The following is an 11540-nucleotide window of genomic DNA, read 5'->3' as shown; positions in this document are numbered from 1 at the left end:
TACAACGTAAGAGCAGTAAACCCAAGTTTGAAACCACATACTGGACCATGAGTAAATTGTTTAATTTTACAAGAAGATAATTGTTTTTCCTGAAACTAGTGAACTCAGGGAAAGTACTTCAGTGCAGTCTAACTTGTTTTCAGTGTTCAGAATTTCCAAAGAAAAAGTGATATTTAATATCATCAATCTCGGAGCCACTCTTAACTGATGTCGTCAATAGTAACATATATATACTTTATTTAATTTAATTCATTCATTCATTCTCAGCATTCCCCCCCCCCCCTCCCAAACAAAAAAGAAACACAATTACACATGGGTTTAGGTCTCTTGTTTTACTAGTGACGATAGTAATGCTAGAACATTATTTTACCCAAGTATGACGTACATCTTTTTTCCTCACTTGACTCGATGTAGGTGAATCTTCAATTAAATTAAAATTCTTGAAATATATTGGTACCTTGTATCCATGGTGGCCCAATACTTTTTTCAAATCCACGTAAGCATGGAATGGCTTTTATTCTGAACTCTGAGGGCAAGTAATCTTCAATAAAACAATAAGTCATGGAGATTCTTAATAAGGCCAAATATATATCATATCTCCTTGGCATTTTCCACTGAATCTGAATAGTTCTTAGGATATTTCATTGCATTAGATACTTCCTCACACGAATCACGCCATATTTTTCTGCCTTACATGTCTTATATATAGGGCTACTCGCAGATTGTGAGAACGGTATTGATCAGTAGTTTGGGTACCCAAGCTTTAGGTTTCTTAAATGGTGGACCCATCAGGATCAATGGATTTTGATTTTAGAGGTTTTGTAGATTTCGTATTAACAGTCTTCAGGGCTTCAAAATAATCTTGTACAGTCCTTGGTTTCTTTTGTTTTTTTTATGGAGGTTTTCTTCAATCTTTTTCTTTTTTGATTCATTTCCATTGCTTTCTCAAGGTCTTGATTTTTCTGGAGAGATTGACTCAAACCTGAGACATCATTAGCATGTCCTTTTGCTGGAAGTGAGAGCAAGTTATCTTTATCAGCATTCTTTGTTCCTTCAGAAAATATAACACTTTTACACAATAACGACTCATTGGTCCTCTGCATGGGAGGTTTGCCCACTCCATTTCCCTTCTCATTTGACAACCTGAATCTGGAGATGCTTTCCTTAGTGTTTGTTTTTACAATAGAGAAAGATTCAAACTGATCTCTACTTGAATGATATATTAGTGGGGTCATTTTCTATTGCTGACTAATCCAGATGAATGGTGAAGATCTGTATTATTTCCACTCTTCCTAGTAGAAGAATCTTGAGACAATTGTTTAACTTCATATTAGTTCCATGAGAAAGTTTACTTTGTGTGAGAGATTTATTACTTCTCATAAAAGGAAAAGTCTCTGAAGTTTCATTATTATGCAAGAAGCTTCTTTAGTTTGGGCTAGGAATGTGTGAACTCCTTTCTACTAAAGAACTACTGCCACCAGCACCAGATATTGTGACTGCTGTATATTTCATCTTCTTAGCAAGATAATGAATAACAGCTGTAGAGTTTGTAACTAGAACTGCTTCTGAATTTGAAGAGGACATTCCAACTCTCATGATGGTTTCACAAGGACTTGGCTCCATGATGGCATCTTGCTCTCACTCTCAGATAAAGATCTTATCTGAGCAGCTGCAAAATCAGCTTCATTTGATATTTGATTTATTATTGTGAAAAGGTTTTGCAAACTTTTTATTTTGGAATTCTGACCACTATGAAGACAAGTTAGACTCCTCTGAAGTACTTTTCTGGAGAAGTTCACTAGTTTGAGGCAAAACAAAATTATCTTCCATAACAAATTTCAAACTTTTAGAAACAGATGATTTTTCTTGCAGAAGATACATTATTTAATGAGGGCTGTATGTTGCAAATCTCCTTTTGTCTGATGGATTCTTGCTGTATCTGATCAGATTTTCTGGATTTATTTTTATCAGATGCCCTAGAATCGCTAATATAAAAAGCTTTTTCAAAATGTTGATAATAAGTTATAATCTTGGGAGTTCTTTTCGAATGGTCTTATGTTACAAACTATCCACTTCATTCCCGTATCGATAATGTAATCCAATCAATAAATGAAAAAAGGTTCCACCTAATCGATACTTTCTCTTTTTTATTTAGCCTTGGGCTATTTATAAAGACATTAATAATCACAGAATATGTTTAGATTGCTTAGCAATCATCATCAGCTGTTGTCAATTTCAAGTTAATTTCATTTTTTAACATTGAATACAAAAGATTTTGCAAGAAGTGAGATCAATCTGTGTAAATATATATATCTCTTTTGCATTTCCCAAATAGTCCTTAAAGACATTGGGTTCTTCCATTTTTTTTTCATTTTTTTTTTCAGTTTCTGATTTGAGTTTCGTAATCTGTCACGTGATTTTATGGCTGAAGTCTCAAATAGAGTCGAGACAACATGTCCCTAAATATTTTTAAATGGTTTTTAATTAAATAGTTCACTTGTGCAGTGATGTGTATTGATTGGTTGGACCAAAACCTAGCATTGTTTCTTAGTTTTAACTGTATCAATATGGATCTACATGATGAAGTTCGTAAATTGTATTTGAGTCCTGTTGATCGAAAAAATGTCAGCTTCAGGGTATTGGCTGATATATACAATTTCCAATCACTGGATTGCATGCAAAATCCATGGATTCAATTCCAAACCTCTCCAGTGTTCTTATGGAGTTGAGGGCATATGATGCTGTTGACAGTGATTCATCCATCGGATGGGGATATTAAACCTTGAGCAGACCCCTTGGTGCTATTTGACTGGAATAGGCTATGTGCCAGTACCGGGTTTCAACCTCTCCCTACTATCATATGTCACTCAGGAATGGCATCTGGTTGTAAATGCCCAATTCCGTAGAGAAACAGGACTCCGTAATCAGAGAACACAAAAATCAGACGGTTCAACTTAAATAATGCCTATGTATATCAGCCCATGTTGAAACACAAACCACACCAAAGGACAACAAAACATTGAAACAGAGAGACCTCCAGCTCAAGACTGTTTTGAAGATTAACATTTCAGAGTTTTTTAACTTTCATCATGTAAGACTTTTTAATTAGTATTTCATTTTGTGTGTTTCCTATTTTTTAAAATTCAAAATAGTATCCTCACATCAAGAGTAACTATGTTGTAATAAAAAAGTGATAATATAACATTAGGCTTAGATTGTAACAAAATATGTGCAAATTAAAAACGAGCATTTGTCGTGGAATGCATTAACGATGGCAATCTGTGAAATTAGAAACCACCACGGGGTTGTTAAGTATGACAATAGATATTGTGGACATTAAAATATACATCAATGCCTGAAGCATGGATAAATTGAGGATAGAGTTCCCTCAAATTACATAAAAACAAGAGTTAAAATAGAGTACATTGAATTATCGCGAGTCCAAGTTGAACCAGTCAAGAGACATAACGGCCAACAATCTAAGGTTGATGTATGAATGAACTCCAATAGTTGCGAATTCCATAGGAGAGAGAATCTTGATACCAGAAAGAAAGTAAAAGTTAAACTAGTCAAAATTCACCCGCTAGAAATAAAACTAGAATTGTATGTAACGTAGACACCAAATAATGGACTCATTAAAGAGTAAAGACGATCTTGAATATAGGGAGAGTTCTAGCAATCCTTCAGTGAAAGAGAACAGATTATGGCACAAGATGGAGTTTGAAATCCCCTGGGACTGCTGTGAGGTGTCCGCTAGCGTTGGCTGAGTGAAACAGACTGGCGAGTAGCTTTATTACTGCTTCTAGTGTTGTATGTATACGTAGAGGCATGGTTACGACATGGTTACTCTTTTGATATGAGGATACTATTTTGATCATTTTTAAGATCAGGGCCCTGACCTAGTCTTTGTGTATTAACGGCTGATGTTCGCTATGCCGAATGAAACGTCCCATTATTTAAGACACTTCATGATTATATAATTCAGTGAGTGTATTGTAATGTATTGAATAGGTGGTTGTCAATAAAAGAATTTTACAATTTTAACATACCACTTAGTTAAGTAACTACAGAGTTCAATAGCTGCAGTCGCTTAAGTGCGGCCAGTATCCAGTAATCGGGAGATAGTGCGTTTGAGCCCCACTGTCGGCAGCCCTGAAGATGGTTTTCTGTGGTTTCCCATTTTCACACCAGGCTAATGCCGGGGCTGTACCTTAATTAAGACCACGGCCGCTTCCTTCCACTTCCTAGGCCTTTCCTATCCCATAGTTGCCATAAGACCTATCTGTGTCAGTGCAACGTAAAGCAAATAGCAAAAAGAAATGTAACTCTATTTTGGCGTACATTAAGCTCAATGCAAGTTGATGGCTACGTAACCCAAACCGTACAGCCACTCGCTCGGTAAAGTTTAAAAAGAAGTTGGCATAGAACAGAACATACGGTATTTTATGCTACAAAAATGCAGCCTGCAAAGTAGAAATTACTAGCCAATACTTGACTGCCTTGAAATATCTCATGGCTGTTGAAATGGTTAATCAGGAACAAATGACACTGAAGTTTACGAGCAGAAGGTTGCCAGTCTTGACCATACACCATAAAACAAGATCCGGCTCAAATGAAATGAGTTTGTGCTGTCTACTTATGGGCTGATGGTAAATCAGACCTCCTGCTATCTTGCTTAGTGCTTGCACATACTGTATGTCTGCTATTCAATGCGACTGGAAGACTGAACTGCCTCCTGATTCACGCACTTGACTGACTGAAACACAGCAAGTCATCCTCTAGAGTGTACTGCGTGACGTTAGAAGTGTGCATACTCGTCTCGAGAGTCTCAAGATTTTTCTTGTCGGCAGGACCTCTCTTCCCATCAGTAAAAGAAACTAATGAACGGGCTGTTCTGCGTACAGTTATCCAAATGGATTGTTGGCTTTGATAGTTGAGAATGTAACTTTTCCTTTGAGGTGTTGTGTGAATTAAATATCTTCTGTTGAGTGAAATTGTTTGTAACTTAATATTTAAATTTCTAAAATCTTGTCTGATGAAGAATTTGAAGAAACATTCCTCAGATAATTTTTACGAACTGTTTGACAACTCAGAATTTTGACATATTATGGTTACATGTATACAATATGTTTCACCCCCTGTCTTGCTTTGCACAAGGGAAATTACAGCAGAATGTTTTCTGATTTAGGAAGAAATGAATGCTAAATTTTCCAGTACAAGGAAATGATAGACATGAAGGAAAATACAAAACCACTTCTCTCATATCATGTTAGTGCTAAGAGAAGAGTATTCGGTGAGGGAATCAGTTTTGTCAGATTGTGGATCATAATTTTTCTGCAAGTTTTTGAATTGCCCAAAAGTTGACTCTTCGGCAAATATTTCCAAATGATTCACTACAAAATCAATTCAGCATTATGCTATAAAGAGGATTCATTATCACAACCATTCATCATTTGAACATAATGACACACTTATTTTATGGTATCGCAAAATTCACATACATTACTTAAAATGAAATCCTCACCACTTGCACAACATTTCAGTGCTACCTGTCATTGAAGTCGATGTACAAGTATCGTCAGCAGTGGTAATTTGATGTAAACCAAGCAAGAATTCGGCTTATCATATCCAATGCACAAACTAAAAGGGTAAACAGGTGTGTTATAGTGATACGTCAAGCACAGTGGTGCACAGATTATTTAGAGGTTTATATTTTGGTAATCATTAAAGGCATGACTTGCACAATTTGTTTTAAGCAATGCAGAATAAATTGCAGATCTTTGTCCATTAATTTTTTGTAGGTTCAGGTGAATTTTTATACAGAATAAATTGTATGAAAGTATAACTTTTTAGGATCTTCAACCATTCAGATGAAAAGAAGCTAACTACATAACCTCTTTATAATATACATACATTTGCATTTTACATAAGAAATATCACAACTTGAATATTTCTGAATTAGAGACAATTGAACCAAAATGTTACTTTTAGTGTATAAGACTACTTTCAGATTATGTAATCAAATCATATACTGTACAATAATATTTTAATCATGACATAATAAAATAAAACAATGCAATATAAAATATATATCATTAGTTTTTGCAAACACACAATATTTTTGGGGTAATTAAAGGGCATCAATACATTTTGAGTGCAACAACTTCAGTTGTCAGAGAACGCACTGTTTCTAGTAACCCCACCCCCTGTAGCAGGCAGGTGATCCTGCATTTGTTTACATTGGCCTACCATTGTTAACAATACATGTACATTATCAGTAAATAAAAGTAACACAAATTTAATTTTAGAATGAAGAATGAGATTTAAACTGAGGTTTGATCCCCTGTAGTAGCAAGAGTAGTTACTAGTTTTCCTCCCTCCAGATTTCTTAGCCAGTTGTAAAGAGTAAAAGGAATTCACTTCATCCAGGGATACAGACCAGTCAAGGTGTGGTGTGACCACATCATCCTAGTTATCTATGTCAGAGATCTAGAAAGTATGGGACTTTCTCTCTTTGGTCGCTGGGCCAGTGGTAGTTCATAATTTGTTTTTAATCTTCCTAATTTTCTGAGAAGCTTCCATTTAATGGATACTCTACAGTTTCAACAAATTATATTGTTATTGATGATATTGATCATTTTCCATTGGAGACGGTGCATGCTTTAATATGTTTATTTTTTTCATAACAAATTTTTCCTTGCGTAAAAGACACACTGTGGATTTTCTTTTTTATAAACGTGTAAATGCTTACATCTGCATTATAAACTATTATGCCTTTCAGCATTCAGTCTTCAAGCCTCTGTGAATTAAATAAACACCTCCACAATCTTATATTTCCAACTAGTTCTGTGGCCTCATTTAGTTCCTTACCTCTTATCAATAAATCATTAAGAGTCTGAATATCTTCATTATCATCAAGATCTCCCTCTACTTCTCTTTTCCTCCATGATCAAATCCGTAGTTCTCCTAGGTAACCTATCTTCCTCCTTTCGCCTAACATGTTATAAAAATGGGAGGAAAAAGGTGCATCTTGTCACATGGATAAATACAATAATGGCCTACATTTTGGCTGCCTGCACATCACTTATGACATTCCATTTGTACTCTACCAGATGGCAATGAAACTAGAATTCTTTGGGTAACATATTTCTGAGTACTGTTGAGCATTGCCATAGAAATATTTCCCTTCAATACAAACAGTAGGAGGTCTCTCTCTGACAGTAAAAGGATCTAGGTGGTTCTACCAGCTGACTGCTCAAACATTTTAGAACTCCAGTGAAATTTGGAAAGAAGAGAAGATTTAAATCAAGTAAAGCTACTATGATTCACTCGACAATCAACTCACACTTTGTACTGAAAATTTTCCTCCATGTATTTCAGAGTTCCCTATTTTGAGAAAAATGTACCCCAATCTGACAAGACTGAAGAGTATCCTTTGCTTGATGTTATATCCGTGCTTTAGTAAATTGTAGTTCATTGCAGGCATGGTGCTCAAATTGAAGTGTAGCCTTAGATTAGTCTCAGCACACTTGTAAATTGATGTAATCATTTTGGATATATTCAGTTTTGATGATGCACATACAATTAAAACCAAAGCACTCTGCAGATTTTGTTGTGTCTAGTCACGTTTTCATACTTGTATGAAAAAAAAAATGCATTTCTATTAACTGTGATATACTCTCAGCTGAATTTGTACTAATTTGTTGTTAAAATGCACAAAGTAAATTCATATGTATTTCTGGATTTTAAAAATTACTGAAGTCAATTCTCTTGGATATTTAATGTTCAGACCCTCATCTCAAGAAAAAGTTGTTCACTAACAAGCATGAAAAATGTACTGTAGCAATTCACCACATGGGAGCTACAATAGAATTTCTCTAGTTCAGATAGTATCTTCCGAGTTTTAAATTAAGACTTGCAGCATTGTATATTTTTATACAAACATGGTTGGCAATTTTAATTTTGAGTTTTAATTCAAACCCTGCTTACACCCAAACAGATAAAAGAAATATTGTTCATATGAACTGATTAGGAGGCCAATAATTTTGATTCCCTAATAGCGGCAGTTGTCAGGTGGGACAAATTATTCTGCCCGCTATTCCCTTAATCTTGATCATGAGTAAAAGTAGCCAGTTTGAGTTTTAGCAGATATTTCAATTATTAAATCCTCACTCACTTCGTAGGCTTCTGAGGGACGTGAAGTTCCCGTGCCGATCTCGCAATCCTCTTCCATCCTTTTCGATCTTGAACCTGCTCTTCCCAGTTATCAATTTGAAGGGTCTGGCGTATCTTATTGATCTCCTTCCAGGTGCTTCAGGGTCTTCCTAAAGGTCTTTTCCCATTAAGAGATCCCTTGTATAGATCTACTGGTGCTCTGTTAGCCTGCATCCTCAGTACATGTCCAGCCCAGTGCAGTCTGTTGGATTCTATCACACCCATTATAGTGTGTTGTTGAGAGACGGTGTAAAACTTGTTAGATCTTTTCTGCCAGCTTTGAGAGATAGGATCGAACCATGGGACAAATATTTTTCTATAAACTTTATTCTCAAAGACTTGCAACTGCTGCTGCTCTTTCTTGGTTATACTCCATGTCTCGGAACCATACAGAGGTACTGGTCAAATGATTGTATTATTGTTTTATTATTCTTAATATATTATATATTATGAGAAGGTAAGAGAGATAATCCACCTGACAGCCACCCCTATTAGGGAATGAAAAACTGGCTTCCTAATCAGTTCATATAAACAATATTTATTTTATATATGTTTGGATTAAGGAGGGCTTGAGTCATAACTCAAGATTAAAATTGCCACTGGCAGGCAGATTGTCTCTTTCAGATTTTATTTGAAAAAAATAAATCCAATACATAGTACAGATGGTGTCTAACAATTGCCAGTGAATTTTTCAACACAGTCCGCTATGGTCTGGATAATGGTGTCCGGGATTTTGTTAATTCTTAAGAAGTTAAGAGTCTCATTAGGAATTGTCCCTCTGGTGTCAATCATAAGGCCAATGACTTCCCATTTTGTAATTTCATACGTCTTTCCAAGATCCTCAAGGCTTAATTCATATATGGCCTTATTTTCCTCACACACTAATCGAGGCTGCTGTTCATTATCCTCGAATCTTACAGTGGGATCAATTACCATACCCATACTTTTCGCCTGGTCAATGACGATGTCATCTCGTCTTGTAGATCCATTTGTGGAAATACATCCTACTTCTTCATAGATCTCCAAGTTGTGTTTATGAAGCTGTAAATTATCCAGCCTAAAACATCTGTAAAAATTCTAAATCAGCAAATACATTAAACTAAATTTTTTAGTGCATATAATGCATATTTTAGAGGAGGAAAATGCTCGTCTTTAGTTAAGTTTCCTTTCTTTAATATGAAGGATCGTTACTGTCTTCCTTAATTCTCTGTATACTGAATGTATTTGATTTCTTCCCCTTTCAGTCATCAACACATACTTATCCACTTTGTTAGTGAGAAAGGAACTGGCCACCCACTTGGTGGATGTTTGTTGCTTGGTATTTACTATGACACTTGTAGAAAATATTTGTGACCCTGTGTGTGTGAGTTTGGAGACTGTTTACTTTCAGTTGTGCTGCTGCTTTTTTTTAACTTTTATGATGAATGAATTGACTTCATAGTTGTACTTCTTAAAGACCCAGTAAACTCTTGAAAACCGTTTTTTTTTTTTTTTTTTGCTTTTAATTCGGTTTGATTTCGTGTAGAAGAGTGAAATGCTGAAATCTGAACTTAGAAATCTCCTTAGATTGTAAGACGCGAAGATCTTAAGTTTTAGATGGGGGTCAGTGGGACGTCACTCTTGTTTTATGACAGGATATCGCGCGCCACTTCCGTCTGCCTACAAGTGTTTCTCAGTATCAGCACATTGTTTGGAATGAAAAATGATGTCCAGAAGAGTGAAGCCTTTTAAATTTGAACCAAAGTGCACGGTATCTCGACTAGAAAACAAACCATCGGCATCTGTTATTTCGGAAAGAAAAGGACACACCAACTGATGTAAGTGCAAACATTGTGAAGTTGTGCCACTGTTGCTGAAAAGTTTCTGCTGCAAAAAGAGTGAAACAGTAAATGAAATGCACTGAAGTGTGACGTGTGTTGTTTGGCATGAGGACTTTTCTAATGTTGTCTTAAATTACAGTGTGTTAAATACAGCATGTTGTCTACATGTGGATAAAACTAATATCCCAAATATGAGGGAAACTATTGCTAACAAGTGGTCCATAGCCTTTTGTCAGTTTGTGTACTGGGTCATTTCATGGACTCGTTTAAGAAGAGAAGATAAGTTATACCATCTTTGTAGTGAACAAAACCCAAGAACAATATCCCCAAGGAGGTGGTACAGTAATATGTAGGATTCCAGGCTACTGAGGGGTAAGAATCCAAATACATTAATAACTTTAGAAGTATATTAAGAATTTCAAATTACTTCGTAATAGGTAGATGCTCGTTTTGCAACGGGAACAGATTTCATTCACCTCATACTTACCACGGGCACAGAACCTTTATTAATAACACATGTTTTCTATTTTGTCTTAGGAGTTTGGCTTTATATTTAATTGATAATTCATAGTCCTGCTCTTGGAAATGTGTAGAACATATAAAAGTATGAGAGTTGGTAAGAAATTAGCACAACTAATTTTTTTAATAACTAAGCAAAATATCTCTCTAGAGATTTCTCTCAACTGGGGAATCTGTGAAAACCTACACCTTCTTCCTTTGATGTTTTCGAAGTGCTTGCATGGTTGCAACCATACAGAACATAGCAAACCATATTTCCACTTTGGTATCATTTACATTAGTTAAATATGGCAAACCAACAGTTACACTGATTTTGCACACAGGAGGTGGCTCGTCAACAGTGACGTCACTCGCCCAAGCTCTGTGGCAGTTTTCTGCTTATATCTCGTAAACAAGATAAAATAATGCAATAGGATTTTCAGCTCATTGATTAAAATTTAATCTTGCATTCAATGAGGTAAGAAAATAAAACTCCAAAATAGGTTGCCTGGGCCTTTAAGACTAACTTAAGATTCTTCTGTCTTATTTATGCTTTCTTTTATATTTTGTATTTTTATTTATGTATTGTTAAGGGTGGTGATTTTAATAATAGTGATATGCTTATAAAGGCTTCTACTTTTGTATTTTAATTTTTCATGATATGTAAATTTCTTGTTAATGTGTTTTGAAAATGAGATGTGAAATGTATACTAAAATGCAGTATAAATGCAAAACTGACAATTATTTTAAAATAAAAATGTATTCAGGTTTCTTTATTTTGTCTTGTATTTGGTGCTTAAAGATATTTTAGTAAATACAATTTAATTGTAAGTGGTATAGTAAAACACAAATGACAAAATGTTCTGGTATGTCCTGTGACCTCCTTCAGTAGTATCACTAATTCATTTACATGACCAAAGTTGATTTTTAATACATATTTTCTTTTTATTATTGTGATTTTACATAAATATAAATTTGTTCTACCTTTTTTTGTGTGTTATGTTTTAG

Source organism: Anabrus simplex, chromosome 6 (genome assembly GCF_040414725.1).
Source record: "Anabrus simplex isolate iqAnaSimp1 chromosome 6, ASM4041472v1, whole genome shotgun sequence".
Taxonomy (NCBI): Eukaryota; Metazoa; Arthropoda; class Insecta; order Orthoptera; family Tettigoniidae; genus Anabrus; species Anabrus simplex.
This window is presented reverse-complemented; position numbering follows the sequence as displayed.